This window comes from Salmo salar, chromosome 03 (assembly GCF_965601325.2).
Source record: "Salmo salar chromosome 03, fSalSal1, whole genome shotgun sequence".
NCBI lineage: Eukaryota > Metazoa > Chordata > Actinopteri > Salmoniformes > Salmonidae > Salmo > Salmo salar.
The window spans coordinates 95,234,046-95,252,071 of NC_138293.1; the positions used below are offsets into that span (position 1 = coordinate 95,234,046).

Consider the following 18,026-nt stretch of genomic DNA (forward strand, 5'->3'; position numbering starts at 1 on the left):
CACATCATGGCTACGTGCGTAATAGTCACCTTATAATATAGGCTGATTATAACTTTAGGTTTTCACCACAAGTGTTTTGTGTTTAATATTTAAAACGTGAAAATATGATAGACTTTTTTTTACATAAAATATATTTTTTTAAATCTACATTTCAATTGTTATTTCTTTACTTTAACAAACTGGAATTGTTGGAGGAAATCAACTTTTGTCACTGAAGTGTGCCTGTTGGCGAAGTAGCCGAATCCTCTATCCAACCCGCTGAAATGCAAAATAAAATATTATGATAGTGTTTTAAACATCCTTTTATACACCTCAGACATATAGATAGCATGGCAGCTTCAACACAACATCTGTTTACTGCCATTGGAATTAGCATCAGAATATCTACCGCTAGAACAAGTGCTTTTCTGCATGACCAGACAAGACAATAGTCTAATGCGGAAAGATCAGTACGAGCACAAGACGTTCTGAACGTGGCACGACGCGGGAAGATGTCCTGATTCTCCTGCGGTTCCAGGGTGAATGGCTAGTTTGTAAAGTTGCGTTCTTTCACTGCGCAACAGCGGTAGGGTGTCATGGGTTGTGACTACTCGACTTAAGGCGGTTTCTGTACTCCTGCCAGCCGGTAGTCAAGATGCGCTTGTAATGTACAGTATAACAAGTATAGGCTACAAGTGGTGTGTGTGCAAGCCTTTGTCCACGTGCCTGCGCCAGTGAGTCTGTCTGTGTGTGTGTGTGTGTGTGTGTGTGTGTGTGTGTGTGTGTGTGTGTGTGTGTGTGTGTGTGTGTGTGTGTGTGTGTGTGTGTGTGTGTGTGTGTGTGTGTGTGTGTGTGTGTGGTGTGTGTGTGTGTGCGTGTGTGTGTGTGTAGTGTGTGTGGTGTGTGTGTACCCCTTCTTGTGTGTGTGGGCCAGGGAAGGTCAGGGGGCAGACATTGTGTTCAGATGGATTATGAGGATTACTGAAGAGCTTGCCATGTTGGTCAGTCTCACCAGAACCACCACACTGACACTGTAATCCCCTTATCTCATCACACACACTCACACACAAGGCTAGATATGGGGAGGGCTTGTGTGTCCTTGTGTGTGTGCTCTGTGTTTATCTGAATCCATACACCCAGGCATGTTCCAACAGAAAACCCATTTTCTTCAGAAAGTTGGAGACAGTTTTCTCAGCAGGCCTACTGGAGATGACTTTGACTGTTATAAAGTCAGACACTTATATGGTATACGTTTTATAATGGCCCCAAAAAAACTGAGTTAGTCCTTTACATCTTCAATCAGATTACAGTAACTGGACACATTAAAGGAGTTGTAGTCCTTTACATCTTCAATCAGATTACAGTAACTGGACACATTAAATGAGTCCTGGTCCTTCACATCTTCAATCAGATTACAGTAACTGGACGACACATTAAATGAGTCCTGGTCCTTTACATCTTCAATCAGATTACAGTAACTGGACACATTAAAGGAGTCCTGGTTCTTCACATCTTCCATCAGATTACAGTAACTGGACACATTAAAGGAGTCCTGATCCTTCACATCTTCAATCAGATTACAGTAACTGGACACATTAAAGGAGTCCTGGTCCTTCACATCTTCCATCAGATTACAGTAACTGGACACATTAAAGGAGTCCTGGTTCTTCACATCTTCCATCAGATTACAGTAACTGGACACATTAAAGGAGTCCTGGGGTTTCACATCTTCAATCAGATTACAGTAACTGGACACATTAAAGGAGTCCTGGTCCTTCACATCTTCCATCAGATTACAGTAACTGGACACATTAAAGGAGTCCTGGGGTTTCACATCTTCAATCAGATTACAGTAACTGGACACATTAAAGGAGTCCTGGTCCTTCACATCTTCCATCAGATTACAGTAAATGGACACATTAAAGGAGTCCTGGTCCTTCACATCTTCCATCAGATTACAGTAACTGGACACATTAAAGGAGTCCTGGTCCTTCACATCTTCAATCAGATTACAGTAACTGGACACATTAAAGGAGTCCTGGTCCTCTTAACACGTAACTGTACTTATTTTCTTCTCTCACCTGTTCATATCAGTCACCATAACACACACAAGAAAAAACAATCAACTCATAAACTATAAGTACATGAATGATCATCTCAAGACCTCATCAGTATGAACAGAAAACTGGAACATTTGTTTTTGAGGGAATTGTATGAGGTTCCGTTATTGCATTGTTCCAGTTTTTCCCATCTGTTTACACATTAAAACTGGCCCATGAGGCACAATGACACAAACCTGTAACTTATTTAGCAGAACCATACAGCAAACCTGCAATACTACTGGCATGTTTTGCTTTACATTCAGATTGCAATTCTATAACAAACATTTGGCAGAACCTTCACAACTAAAATCTCGTGGGCAAATGAAAAGCAACACTGTTCAACAAGCTAAGATCAATTATCAATTGACCACTTTCACTCTTCACATGTGCAAACACTAAATGTTGCGTAAATGTTCACTTTGCAGTCAGACCTTTGGAATGGATAAAGGTGAGCACTCCTGTGTTTTGAGAGAGGTAGAGGTAGAGGTAGAGGTAGAGGTAGAAGTAGAGGTGGAGGTGGGGGTACCGGTGGAGGTAGAGGTGGAGGTGGGGGTACCGGTGGAGGTAGAGGTGGAGGTGGGGGTACCGGTGGAGGTAGAGGTGGAGGTGGGGGTACCGGTGGAGGTAGAGGTGGAGGTGGGGGTACCGGTGGAGGTAGAGGTGGAGGTGGGGGTACTGGTGGAGGTAGAGGTGGAGGTGGGGATACCGGTGGAGGTAGAGGTGGGGGTACCGGTGGAGGTAGAGGTGGAGGTGGGGGTACCGGTGGAGGTAGAGGTGGAGGTGGGGGTACCGGTGGAGGTAGAGGTAGAGGTGGGGGTACCGGTGGAGGTAGAGGTGGAGGTGGAGGTACCGGTGGAGGTAGAGGTGGAGGTGGGGGTACCGGTGGAGGTAGAGGTGGGGGTACCGGTGGAGGTAGAGGTGGAGGTGGGGGTACTGGTGGAGGTAGAGGTGGAGGTGGGGGTACCGGTGGAGGTAGAGGTAGAGGTGGGGGTACCGGTGGAGGTAGAGGTGGAGGTAGAGGTGGAGGTGGAGGTACCGGTGGAGGTAGAGGTGGAGGTGGGGGTACCGGTGGAGGTAGAGGTGGAGGTGGGGGTACCGGTGGAGGTAGAGGTGGAGGTGGAGGTGGAGGAAGACCAAGAACAAGGAGAGTAATCTCTGATGAAATTCGGGTGACTTTGGTGGACCATGCGGTCATCTGTGGTTTGACATTGAGTGAGGCTGGGCAGAGAGTGCAGCCCAATCTGAGCCACTTCACCATAGCATCCATCAGCCGGACGTTCCAAAATGAGAATAGATATGTACTGCAGACATTGGACCTCTCTACTACTTTTACTAATTGACAGTAGTACAACATAAAGCACAGTAAAGACTGTAGATTCCAATACATACTGGAAGGGGAAACAAAGTCACTGTTTAATGTATTAATGTATGTATGAAATTGGGAGCTATACTATTTTGCAACATGTTTATCTTGCATACTGTATTACTGTAGTGTTTACTGTACTGGATGCTATTTTGTGTTTGTAGAACTGAAAGACGACCACCACGTGGTGGTAGAACACGTCTGTTTCCAGACCAACAGGAAGCTGCTATTGTGCAAATGGTAGATGAAAATAATGCCATAAGACTGCGGGAAATTTAAAAATTCAATTTAGCGAAGACGAGAAGGGGGGGAAGGAACATCATTGGTCAACGGGCCATCATTGAGGTACCCGGCCAGCGCAGGGAAATGTCATCATATGCGCAGCTATGAGCCACAATGGAATCCTCCACATCCATGTCACCCTTGGACATACAAAACTACCCATCTCCTTCATTTCCTGAACACCTTACATGACAATCTTTTTCAGCCAGAGCAGAGAAGGCCAGGTGATCCTGAGCAGGAAATGTATGTTCTAATTTGGGACAACGTGAGTTTCCATCGGGCTGCTCAGGTACGGAACTGGTTCCGTGACCATCCCAGGTTTACAATTCTCTATCTCATGGCAGGAGATATTCCCCAGCTGTCTGGCCAAGGAGAATATCACCTGTGATGTTGATGAAAATCTGTGGCCGGACCAAAACATCAAACTTGACTGATTTTGTTTTCTCAATGGAGTATTTGTTTCTTGACTTATGATTTAGATTTGACAGTTTCTTTATAAAACATTTTTTTTGTGGTAGACCTCTGTCATTATCTCTTCCATACAATTGATGGAACATACAGTACAGTAGTACAAATAGGACTATTTCTCTTCCTTTGCATATGCAAAATATATTTACTGTATGTTTTCATTTTTACTGTATGTGTGCTTACAGTATGCTGTTTGACATGTATTGAGTCATGTTGAAATATAAAACAGACATTTTTACATTTGTGTTCCTTTTTTGTTTGAGTACACACAAACAATATACAGTATAACAACAAAAGTATTTACACTGAAATAGGTTCTGAGAGTAGTGTTTTGAATATGTCACATCAGTGGGATCTCGGTTGTCACTAAGTTAGATTCATTTGATGTGTGTGTGTGTGTGTGTGTGTGTGTGTGTGTGTGTGTGTGTGTGTGTGTGTGTGTGTGTGTGTGTGTGTGTGTGTGTGTGTGTGTGTGTGTGTGTGTGTCTCATTTGTATGCAGAGTTTCATTTTGAGCAGAGAGTACATGATTTTGATTACTGTGTTTCATTTTGAGCAGGCAGTACATGATTTTGATTACTGTGTTTCATTTTGAGCAGGCAGTACATGATTTTGATTACTGTGATTCATTTTGAAAGACGTCTGTGGTGTTTGGGGAAATTGGCTAAAATGTTTTGTGTTTTACTGTTTTGAGTACCTGAGATTTAGTTTCAGAAAATGTGTGTTAAAAGCTGGGAAAAACTGTTAAGGGGGAAAGCATACAACCACAAAGTTTTGTTTGTCTTCCTCTAAATATAGCGATGTCGCGACTGCCTAACCATCTGGGCTTTCTTATCACCTCATCCTGGCAACCCATTATTGTGGCAGAGTGCAGATTTCAGCACCTCACAGGATTTTGACAGGCTTTCCCACAGTGTTCAAATGACAGAGGTTTACCACATGGTTACAGATGTATTAATGACAGAGGTTTACCACATGGTTACAGATGTATTAATGACATAGGTTTACCACATGGTTACAGATGTATTAATGACAGAGGTTTACCACATGGTTACAGATGTATTAATGACAGAGGGTTACCACATGGTTACAGATGTATTAATGACAGAGGTTTACCACATGGTTACAGATGTATTAATGACAGAGGTTTACCACATGGTTACAGATGTATTAATGACAGAGGTTTACCACATGGTTACAGATGTATTAATGACAGAGGGTTACCACGTGGTTACAGATGTATTAATGACAGAGGTTTACCACGTGGTTACAGATGTATTAATGACAGAGGGTTACCACAGGGTTACAGATGTATTAATGACAGAGGGTTACCACATGGTTACAGATGTATTAATGACAGAGGGTTACCACCTGGTTACAGATGTATTAATGACAGAGGGTTACCACATGGTTACAGATGTATTAATGACAGAGGGTTACCACATGGTTACAGATGTATTAATGACAGAGGTTTACCACATGGTTACAGATGTATTAATGACAGAGGTTTACCACATGGTTACAGATGTATTAATGACAGAGGTTTACCACATGGTTACAGATGTATTAATGACAGAGGTTTACCACATGGTTACAGATGTATTAATGACAGAGGGTTATTACATGGTTACAGATGTATTAATGACAGAGGGTTACCACGTGGTTACAGATGTATTAATGACAGAGGTTTACCACAGGGTTACATATGTATTAATGACAGAGGTTTACCACATGGTTACAGATGTATTAATGACAGAGGGTTACCACATGGTTACAGATGTATTAATGACAGAGGTTTACCACATGGTTACAGATGTATTAATGACAGAGGTTTACCACAGGGTTACAGATGTATTAATGACAGAGGGTTACCACATGGTTACAGATGTATTAATGACAGAGGGTTACCACATGGTTACAGATGTATTAATGACAGAGGGTTACCACGTGGTTACAGATGTATTAATGACAGGGTAAACAGGGTAATTCCTAGTGAGGTGCTTCATTCAATCATTCTCTATTAATATCATACCTTTTCTCATTTTAAATACACAGACACACACACACACACACACACACTGAGGACATAGGAGATCTCAGATGATGAGACAGTTCAAGAGGACTGGTTAATGACCTCATCTTTCACATCCAAAACATTTCCAACAAACCAAAACAACTCAATGAGAAATACACACGACACACCATCAGGACGTAGACACGCTAAGACCTGCAGTGATGACCGACACACACCCACACACATAAATACATACGCACAGACACGCACTAGAAACAAAGTGTATAAACGCTAAGCCCTCACAGTAATGACAGGGCTATAAGACATGCCAAAACAGCAGATCAAGACACTGCTCGGCATGCTTTAAGTCCTCCTAAGTCTGTCTCTCTCTCTCTCTCTCTCTCTCTCTCTCTCTCTCTCTCTCTCTCTCTCTCTCTCTCTCTCTCTCTCTCTCTCTCTCTCTCTCTCTCATTACACTCACAAAGGTTCCAAACGAATACAGACATTTCAAAAGTCATATCATGTCTATGTACAGTGTTGTAACGACATGCAAATAGTATTATTTACAGTGATGTTTGTTCACTGGTTGCCCTTTTCTTGAGGCAGCAGATCACAAAACGTGCTGCTGTGATGGCAGACTGTGATGTTTCGCCCAGTAGATCCTTTTTATTTATTTAACTAGGCAAGTCAGTTAAAACTTCTTAGGGATCGACGTCCCGTTAACGGGACAGTTGTAAATCATGCAGCGCCTTGTGTCACGATCACAGATTTTAGAGAAACAACAAATGTCGGTACATATAAGTGTCTTATATTGGCTGAAAGCTTGAATTATTGTTAATTTAACTGCACTGTCCAATTTACTGTAACTATTACTACGAAAAAATGCCATGCTATTGTTTGAGGAGAGTTCCTAACAACTAAACACTTTTTTCACCGCGATAGGTTTGATAAATTCACCTCTGAAGGTGAAATGTGTACTTACATTCTGAAATCTTGCTCTGATTTATCATCCAAAGCGTCCCAGAGATTACATGAAGTGTCGTTTTGTTAGATAAAATCCTTTTTCATATCCTAAAAAGGTCCATATAGCATGCACTATCGATTTTGTATTTCCACTCGTTCAATTTGCAAAGAAAGGAATCTTTGAAAATCTAACCCTAAACGTTGTTTCAACGAGTCAAATCACGTTGGTATGTATTCCTCAGAGATCCTAGAACGTAACCAGACTTCACTATATCATTCACTATATCATTAGAGAACCATTGTTTCTCTATGGTGAAGTGGTTCAGGGCGTGACTGGGGGTGATCTAGTTTATTTATTTCTATGTGGGGTTCTACGTTTGATTTTCTATGTTGGTGATTTGTATGATTCCCAATTAGAGGCAGCTGGTAATCGTTGTCTCTAATTGGGGATCATATTTAAGTAGCTGTTTTTCCCACCTGTGTTTATGGGATATTGTTTTGTGTAGCTGCCTATTTGCCCTTCACTGTCTTCATGTTTCGTTTATTCATTTATTGTTTTTGTATTTTGCTAAGTTTCACTTTATAATAAAGATGTGGAACGCTACTCACGCTGCGCCTTGGTCCAATCATTACGACGATCATGACAGAATATCTCATCAAACCAGGACCAAGCAGCGTGTTCATCAGGTGAAGGATTTCTGGACATCGGAAGGAGATAATGGAGGACAGCGACGACGACAGGGTTCGCGGCTACAGAAAGCCCAAGGACAACCACAAGTTTTTTGGGGGGGGGGCACATGGAGCTGGCGACTGAGCAGAGGGAAGAGCCAGAGACTGTCAGGGAGGCAATGGCGAAGTTGGGAGAGAGTGAGATGGAAGAGATGTTGTGCAAGTGTGTTCTGCTCAACATCCGACCAGAGGATCCGGTTAGCAGTCTGGTGCAACCTGTGCCGGTTCCACGCTTCTGGCCTCAAGTGTGCCTCTCCAGTCCGGTATGTCATGTGTCTCCTCCTCGCACTCTCCCTCAAGTGCGCCTCCACAGCCCAGTACGTCCTGTGCTAGCTCCTCACACTCACCATGCGAAGTGTGTTATCGAACCGGTACCATTGATGCAGGCTATACGCACCAGGTCTCCGGTGCGCCTTCACAGCCCAGTACGTCCTGTTCCTTCTCCCCGCACTCGCCCTGAAGTGCGTGTCCCCTGTCCGGTGCGTCCTGTGCCTGCTCCTCGCACTCTCCCTGAAGTGCGTGTCCCCAGTCCGGTACGTTCTGTGCCTGCTCCTCGCACTCGCCCTCAAGTGTGCCTTCCCAGTCCGGTACGTCCTGTGCCTGCTCCTCGCACTCTCCCTGAAGTGCGTGTTCCCAGTCAGGTACGCCCTGTGCCTGCTCCTCGCACTCTCCCTGAAGTGTGTGTCCCCAGTCAGATACGTCCTGTGCCTGCTCCTGGCACTCACCCTGAGGTGCGTGTCACCAGTCCGGTGCCACCTGTGCCGGCCCCACGCATCAGGCCTCCAGTGCGCCTTCCCGTACCAGAGCTTCTGGCAATGGTCCCCAGTCCAGAGCTTCCGGCGACAGTTCCCAGTCCAGAGCTTCCGGCGACAGTTCCCAGTCCAGAGCTTCCGGCGACAGTTCCCAGTCCAGAGCTTCCGGCGACAGTTTCCAGTCCAGAGCTTCCAGCGACAGTTTCCAGTCCAGAGCTTCCGGCGACAGTTCCAAGTCCAGAGCTTCTGGCGACAGTTCCCAGTCCAGAGCTTCCGGCGACAGTTTTCAGTCCAGAGCTTCCGGCGACAGTTTCCAGTCCAGAGCTTCCGGCGACAGTTTTCAGTCCAGAGCTTCTGGCGACAGTTTCCAGTCCAGAGCTTCCGGTGATGTTTCACAGTCCGGAACCTCCAACAACGGTTCACAGTCTGGAACCTCCAACGACAGTCCACAGTCCGGAACCTCCAGAGATGGTCCACAGTCCGGAACCTCCAACGATGGTCCACAGTCTGGAACCTCCAGAGACAGTCCACAGTCCGGAACCTCCAGAGACGGTCCACAGTCCGGAACCTCCTTATGACGGTCCACAGTCCGGAACCTCCAACGATGGTCCACAGTCTGGAACCTCCAGAGACAGTCCACAGTCCGGAACCTCCAGAGACGGTCCACAGTCCGGAACCTCCAATCACGGTCCACAGTCCAGAACCTCCTGAGATGGTCCACAGTCCGGAACCTCCTGAGACTGTCCACGGTCTGGAACCTCCTGAGACGGTCCACGTTCCGGAATCTCCTGAGACAGTCCATGGTCCGGAACCTCCTGAGACGGTCCACGGTCCGGAACCTCCTGAGACGATCCACGGTACGGAACCTCCTGAGACGGTCAATGGTCCGGAACCTCCTGAGACGGTCAACGGTCCCGGAACCTCCTGGGATGGTCAATGGTCCGGAACCTCCAGCTCCATGGCTGGAGCCTTCCTCTGCGCCGATGACCAGTCTAAGCACGTCGGCCAGTCCAGCTCCAAGGCCAGAGTCTTCTTCTGCGTCGGTGCCCAGTCCAGGTACAGAGTCCAGTCCCGCTCCATGGCCGGAACCTTCTCCTGCGCCGATGCCCAGTCCAGGCACAGCGTCCAGTCCCGCTCCATGGCCGGAGCCTTCTCCTGCACCGATGCCCAGTCTGAGCATGGTGTCCAGTCCAGCTCCAAGGCCAGAGTCTTCTTCTGCGTTGGTGCTCAGTCCAGGCACAGCGTCCAGTCCCGCTCCATGGCAGGAGTCTTCCTCTGCACCGATGTCCAGGCCAGGGCCGGTGTCCAGTCCCGCTCCATGGTAGGAGCCTTCCTTGGCATCGAGATCCAGTCTAGGCACAGTGTTCAGCCTGGGTCCATGGCTGGATCCGCGGGATGAGCCTCAGTACTACTGACCAACATTACTCAATACTACTGACTAACATTACTCAATACTACTGATTAACATTACTCAATACTACTGACTAACTAACCATACCTGTGCCAGAAATCAAGGGCCAGAAATCAAGGGTCAGAAATCAAGTGCCAGAAACCAGGTGCCAAAAATCAAAGGGCCAGAAAATCAAGGGCCAGAAATCAAGGGCCAGAAATCAAGGGCCAGAAATCAAGGGTCGGAAATCAAGTGCCAGAAACCGGTGGCCAAAAATCAAAGGGCCAGAAAATCAAGGCCCTGAAAATCAAGGTCCAGAAGTCAAGGGCCAGAAAACAGGGGCAAGAAATCAAGGAGGAAGAAGGAGAATAATAAGGAGAAGAAGGAGAAGGTGAAGAAGAAGAAGAAGGAGAAGGTTAAGAAGAAGAAGCAGAAGAAGAAGAAGAAGGAGAAGGTTAAGAAGAAGAAGAAGGAGAATGAGAAGAAGAAGAAGAAGAAGGAGAAGAAGAAGGTTAAGAAGAAGAAGAAGAAGAAGGAGAAGAAGGAGAAGGTTAAGAAGAAGAAGAAGGAGAATGAGAAGAAGAAGAAGAAGAAGAAGAAGGAGAAGAAGAAGGTTAAGAAGAAGAAGAAGGAGAAGGAGAAGGAGAAGAAGAAGGAGAAGGTTAAGAATAAGAAGAAGGAGAAGGAGAAGGAGAAGAAGAAGGAGAAGGTTAAGAATAAGAAGAAGGAGAAGGTTAAGAAGAAGAAGAAGAAGAAGGAGAAGGTTAAGAAGAAGAAGAAGAAGAAGGAGAAGGAGAAGAAGAAGGAGAAGGTTAAGAATAAGAAGAAGGAGAAGGAGAAGGAGAAGAAGAAGGAGAAGGTTAAGAATAAGAAGAAGGAGAAGGTTAAGAAGAAGAAGAAGAAGAAGGAGAAGGTTAAGAAGAAGAAGAAGAAGAAGAAGGAGAAGGTTAAGAAGAAGAAGGAGGAGAAGGAGAAAGTTAAGAAGAAGAAGAAGGTTAAGAAGAAGAAGAAGAAGAAGGAGAAGGTTAAGAAGAAGGAGAAGAAGGAGAAGAAGAAGAAAGAGAAGAACAAGGATAAGAAGAAGGAGAAGAAAAAGAAAAAGAAGGAGAATGTCACGATTTCCGCCGAAGTCGGTCCTCTCCTTGTTCGGGCGGCATTCGGCGGTCGACGTCACTGGTCTTCTAGCCATCGCCGATCCACTTTTCATTTTCCATTTGTTTTGTCTTTGTTTTCTACACACCTGGTTTCAATTCCCCAATTACATGTTCATTATTTAACCCTCTGTTTCCCCCATGTTTGTGTGCGTGTTTGATTGTTCAGGCTGTTACTGACGCTGGTTATTTGTTGCCGGGTTTTGTTATTATGCCCGTTTATTTCGTGGTACCAGTATATTCCCGCACCGTTGTATTGATTATACTGGTGTTTTCTTGTATTAAATACCTCAGCTCTCCTGCGCCTGACTCCTTTCACCAGTTACCCACAGCATTGACAGAGAAGAAGAAGAAGAAGGAGAAGAAGGAGAAGGAGAAGAAGGAGAAGATTCCTACCATAGTTGCCGGGAATGTAATTATTGAACAAACAAAGGAACATATTGCAGGAACATAAATTAGTGTGCAAACTTTTTACTGTAGGCTACAATTTGGCACCAGTTGTAAAATTAATTAGTTGTATGCCTACAATCAAAATGCTATTTTGAGTCTCTGACATTTATGACTGATTTCATTAATTACAGTATGTCAATTGGCCAACTTGTTTCTAGATGTGGTGATGCTGGTTTTAGCTGGGGGGGGGTTGCAAATGTTTGCCTCATTATATAACATGGGTAGTACTGTTGACTATATCTTATTCTCTGAATATGTTTTTAACAAAACCACGGTTCCTAAATGACCAAATATTTTGTCTCAACTAAGCGACAATCTCCACCCAGTACTCTGGTTTGCTGACTTTAAATATCTGTCCTGCATTAGGCAGAAACTTTGAGTAATATTAAACCAGAAATATGCCAGTGTTATCGACATACCGGTTCCTCTTAAAACCCATACAGTGAGGTAGTCTGCAGACACCTAAATGTCAGAAGTGGTTCTAGGTATGTATTGTTGGAGAGTGATACCATGCCAGAAGTGGTTCCAGGTATGTATTGTTGGAGAGAGTGATACCACGTCAGAAGTGGTTCTAGGTATGTATTGTTGGAGAGAGTGATAGCACGTCAGAAGTGGTTCTAGGTATGTATTGTTGGAGAGAGTGATACCACGTCAGAAGTGGTTCTAGGTATGTATTGTTGGAGAGAGTGATACCACATCAGAAGTGGTTCTAGGTATGTATTGTTGGAGAGAGTGATACCACATCAGAAGTGGTTCTAGGTATGTATTGTTGGAGAGAGTGATAACACATCAAAAGTGGTTCTAGGTATGTATTGTTGGAGAGAGTGATACCACATCAGAAGTGGTTCTAGGTATGTATTGTTGGAGAGAGTGATACCACATCAGAAGTGGTTCTAGGTATGTATTGTTGGAGAGAGTGATACCATGTCAGAAGTGGTTGCTAGGTATGTATGGTTGGAGAGAGCGATACCATGCGATACCATGCTGGTCCATAGTAATGCCACCCTAGACACCCAGGGACCCTGGTCCATAGTAATGCCACCCTAGACACCCAAGGACCCTGGTCCATAGTAATGCCACCCTAGACACCCAGGGACCCTGGTCCATAGTAATGCCACCCTAGACACCCAGGGACCCTGGTCCATAGTAATGCCACCCTAGACACCCAGGGACCCTGGTCCATAGTAATGCCACCCTAGACACACAGGGACCCTGGTCCTTAGTAATGCCCTATATAGGGAGAAGGGTTCCATTTGGGACACAGTGCCTAAGTCTCAGTCTGGGCGGAGGTCCTCAAAGATGTCCACATTGTGTGGTCGTTTGTGCTTTTATTTCAGACATTCCTGAGATGTTTTACCTCTCATACCTCTTTTGTCTCGCTGGCCGGTCTACATTAGACAGATCTAGAATAACAACTAGCTATGCATAAATCTGAAGAATTTGAAACTTTATATTATCAAACTGATGGTCTGTGTATATCTATTTAAGTCACACCTCTTCTACTGTCCTCTCCTTCATCCACAATGACCTGATAACACAGGATGTAGATATGCACACATGAAGGAAAGGAGAGGAAGCCACTTTAGAATATTGACATGCTCTCCAGGTCTCATACTGATCATCCTCTACAATAGACTAGGATGGCTCTCTCTCTCCATCTCCTTTCCTTGTCTCTTCTCCTCTCCTTCAACCTCTGCCAGCAGACTCACCTCTACCTCCACCAGGCTCCTCTCCTGACAGGCCTGGGCTGCACTGCTGTAAGGGCTGTCGTGAGAGAGAGTAGACCAAGGTGCAGCGGAGTTAGTGTTCATCATTGAATATTTAATCACAGAAAGAACACTATACAAACAAAACAAGAAAACTGACAGCCAAACAGTCCTGTCAGGTGCAAACACTAACAGAAACAATTACCCACAAAACCCCAAGGAAAAACATGCTCCTTATGTGTGACTCCCAATCAACCACAACAAACTTCAGCTGTGCCTGATTGGGAGCCACACACGGCCCAAAACACAGAAATACAAAAACCTAGAAAAAGAACATAGAACGCCCACCCAATGTAACACCCTGGCCTAACCAAAATAAAGAACAAAAAACCCCTCTCTATGTCCAGGGCGTTACAACTGCTTTGATCTGGGCTGAGTTGACAAGGCTGTGTGGTCTGCCTGGCTGCCCCAGGCCCCTCCAGTCTCCTCATCCCCTTGTGGCAAGGTAATGTCCTGGGGATGGAGGCAGAGGGACATGTCGTCTCCAGCACCACTGCACTTCGAGCTCTGGGAACATACAGGAAGGGACAACCTGCAGGAGATGCCTCAGCCCAGCAACTAAAGACTGTGGTTATAACATCACCTTGTCCATGTCACTTTCAAGGCACAAGAACAACTGCTATGAGACATGAGACTAATGAAACTAGAACGTTTGGTTGATTACTTTTATTATACAACGGGTGGGTCTAATCCTGGATGCTGATTGGTTATAACATGTTTAATAGAACACAAGCAGGCCTAACAAAGAGATGTTCTCACATGACAGACAATCATGTATGCGCTACACAATACTGTTCTTTCTGAACGTTCTGGAAGATAACGCTGGCCCCCCTGTGAACAGACCCCAGGTATCAGGTTGCAGCCAAGTGGAGGGGCCAGCCTGCTGAACTAAGCTGAGCTACACTTGGTCACTAGGTGAGGTTAGTTGAGGTGGACGGGCCAGCCTGCTGAACTAAGCTGAGCTACACTTGGTCACTAGGTGAGGTTAGTTGAGGTGGAGGGGCCAGCCTGCTGAAATAAGCTGAGCTACACTTGGTCACTAGGTGAGGTTAGTTGAGGTGGAGGGGCCAGCCTGCTGAACTAAGCTGAGCTACACTTGGTCACTAGGTGAGGTTAGTTGAGGCCCTGAGCACCAGACAGAGGAGGATGATGATCTATATGAATAGTTCTGTAACGTCGCACCCCTTGAACAGACTCCTGGTTTCAGGTTTCAACGGGAGAGGACATGTTGGTCATTACTGGGTGAGGTGATGCATCTGTCTGAGAGTGAGAGAGAGAGAGAGAGAGAGCGAGAGAGAGGATGAAATACCACAGTGTGCCATCACAGCAGCAAGATTTGTGACCTGTTGCCACAACAAAAGGGCAGCCAGTGAAGAACAAACACCATTGTAAATACAACCCATATTTATGTTTATTTATTTTCCCTTTTGTACTTTAACTATTTGCACATCGTTACAACACTGTATATAGATAGACATAATATGACATTTGAAATGTCTTTATTATTTTGGAACTTTTGTGAGTGTAATGTTTACTGTTCATTTTTTTATTGTTTATTTCACATTTGTTTATTATCTATTTCACTTTTGTTTATTATCTATTTCACTTGCTTTGGCAATGTAAACATTGCATGTTTCCCATGCCAATGAAGCCCCTTAAATTGAAATTGAATGGAAAGAGAGAGAGCGAGCGAGCTAGAGAGAGAGAGCTGAGAGAGAGAGAGAGAGAGAGAGAGAGAGCTAGAGAGAGAGAGAGAGAGAAAGAGAGAGAGGGCTAGAGAGAGAGAGCGCAAGAGAGAGGGGGATGGATGGATGGATGGATGAATGGAGGCAGGCCAGACTGAGGAAGATGAGAGAGAGGGTGGCTCTGTGTAAATGACAGACTGCAGACACAACCTAATGGGGTTCCAGCCAGGGCACAGGGAAGGAAGTAAGGTTAGGTCACACACTAGATTCTGTCAGAGCTGAGGCCTGCATTCTCCACCATCAATGTCAACAGGAAGAGAGGTTTATTACCAGATACAGACAAAGCCTTTGTGAAGACAACCAGCACAGTCTACCATCAACCCTAGACCAACACACCAGTCAGACCACACCACTGTACACAGTACTGTCAACCCTTGACAAAGTTACCATGGGTTGTTAAAGTAGGCTATGCATAGTTGTAAATTGTAAATGAGAACAAATTCTCATTTACAATTGCGACCTGGCCAAGATAAAGCAAAGCAGTTCGACACATACAACAATACAGAGTTACACATGGAGTAAAACAAACATACAGTCAATAACACAGTAGAAAAATAAGTCTATATACAATGTGAGCAAATGAGGTGAGATAAGGTAGGTAAAGGCAAAAAAGGCCATGGTGGCAAAGTAAATACAATATAGTAAGTAAAACACTGGAATGGTAGATTTGTAGTGGAAGAAAGTGCAAAGTAGAAATAGAAATAATGGGGTGCAAAGGAGCAGAATAAATACATTAATAAATACAGTAGGGGAAGGGGTAGTTGTTTAGGCTAAATTATAGATGGGCTATGTACTGGTGCAGTGATCTGTGAGCTGCTCTGACAGCTGGTGCTTAAAGCTAGTGAGGGAGATAAGTGTTTCCAGTTTCAGAGATTTTTGTAGTTCGTTCCAGTCATTGGCAGCAGAGAACTGGAAGGAGAGACGGCCAAAGGAGGAATTGGCTTTGGGGGTGACAAGAGAGATATACCTTCTGGAGCGTGTGCTACAGGTGGGTGCTGCTATGGTGACCAGTGAGCTGAGATTAGGGGGGACTTTACCTAGCAGGGTCTTGTAGATGACCTGGAGCCAGTGGGTTTGGCGACGAGTATGAAGCGAGGGCCAGCCAACGAGAGCGTACAGGTCGCAGTGGTGGGTAGAATATGGGGCTTTGGTGACAAAACGGATGGCACTGTGATAGACGGCATCCAGTTTATTGAGTTGGGTATAGGAGGCTATTTTGTAAATGACATCGCCGAAGTCGAGGATCGGTAGGATGGTCAGTTTAACGAGGGTATGTTTGGCAGCATGAGTGAAGGATGCTTTGTTGTGAAATAGGAAGCCAATTCTAGATTTAACTTTGGATTGGAGATGTTTGATGTGAGTCTGGAAGGAGAGTTTACACTCTAACCAGACACCCAGGTATTTGTAGTTGTCCACATATTCTAAGTCAGAACCGTCCAGAGTAGCGATGCTGGACGGGCGGGCAGGTGTGGGCAGCGATCGGTTGAAGAGCATGCATTTATTTTTACTTGTATTTAAGAGCAGTTGGAGGCCACGGAAGGAGAGTTGTATGGCATTGAAGCTCGTCTGGAGGGTTGTTAACACAGTGTCCAAAGAAGGGCAAGAAGTATACAGAATGGTACTGTCTGCGTAGAGGTGGATCAAAGACTCACCAGCAGCAAGAGCGACATCAGTGATGTATACAGAGAAAAGGGTTGGCCCAAGAATTGAACCCTGTGGCACCCATATAGAGACTGCCACAGGCCCAGACAACTGGCCATCCGATTTGACACATTGAACTTTATCAGAGAAGTAGTTGGTGAACCAGGTGAGGCAATCATTTGAGAAACCAAGGCTACTGAGTCTGCCGATGCGGATGTGGTGATTGACAGAGTCGAAAGCCTTGGCCAGGTCAATGAATACGGCAGCACAGTATTGTTTCTTATCGATGGCGGTTACGATATCGTTTAGGACCTTGAGCGTGGCTGAGGTGCACCCATGACCAGCTCTGAAACCATATTGCATAGCGGAGAAGGTGCGGTGGGATTTGAAATGGTCGGTAATCTGTTTGTGGACTTGGCTTTTGAAGACCTTCGAAATGCACGGTAGGATAGATATAGGGTTGTAGCAGTTTGGGTCAAGAGTGTCCCCCCCTTTGAAGAGGGGGATGACCGCAGCTGCTTTCCAATCTTTGGGAATCTCAGACGACATGAAAGAGAGGTTGAACAGGCTAGTAATAGGGGTTGCAACAATTTCGGCAGATAATTTTAGAAAGAAAGGGTCCAGATTGTCTAGCCCAGCTGATTTGTAGGGGTCCAGATTTTGCAGCTCTTTCAGAACATCAGCTGACTGGATTTGGGAGAAGGAGAAATGGAGAAGGCTTGGGTGAGTAGCTGTGGGGGGTGCAGTGCTGTTGACCACGGTAGAGGAAGCCAGGTGGAAAGCATGGCCAGCCGTAGAAAAATGCTTATTGAAATTCTCAATTATAGTGGATTTATCGATGGTGACAGAGTTTCCTATCCTCAGTGCTGTGGGCAGCTGGGAAGAGGTGTTCTTATTCTCCATGGACTTTACAGTGTTCCAGAACTTTTTTGAGTTTGTGTTGCAGGAAGCAAATTTCTGCTTGAAAAAGCTAGCCTTGGCTTTTTTAACTGCCTGTGTATATTGGTTTCTAACTTCCCTGAAAAGATGCATATCACGGGGGCTGTTCGATGCTAATGCAGAACGCCACAGTATGTTTTTGTGTTGGTTAAGGGCAGTCAGGTCTGGAGAGAACCAAGGGCTATATCTGTTCCTGGATCTACATTTCTTGAATGGGGCAAGCTTATTTAAGATGGTGAGGAAGGCATTTTAAAAAAATAACCAGGCATCCTCTACTGACGGGATGAGGTCAA

The 18,026-nt window shown here is 45.2% G+C and overlaps 1 protein-coding gene across 1 annotated transcript in view; it reads left to right on the top strand.

Annotated features, from left to right (window-relative positions):
• Positions 1-18,026, top strand: part of LOC106602029 (peripheral myelin protein 22) — a 544,081-nt gene that overhangs the window by 157,845 nt on the left and 368,210 nt on the right. The window lies entirely within an intron of this gene.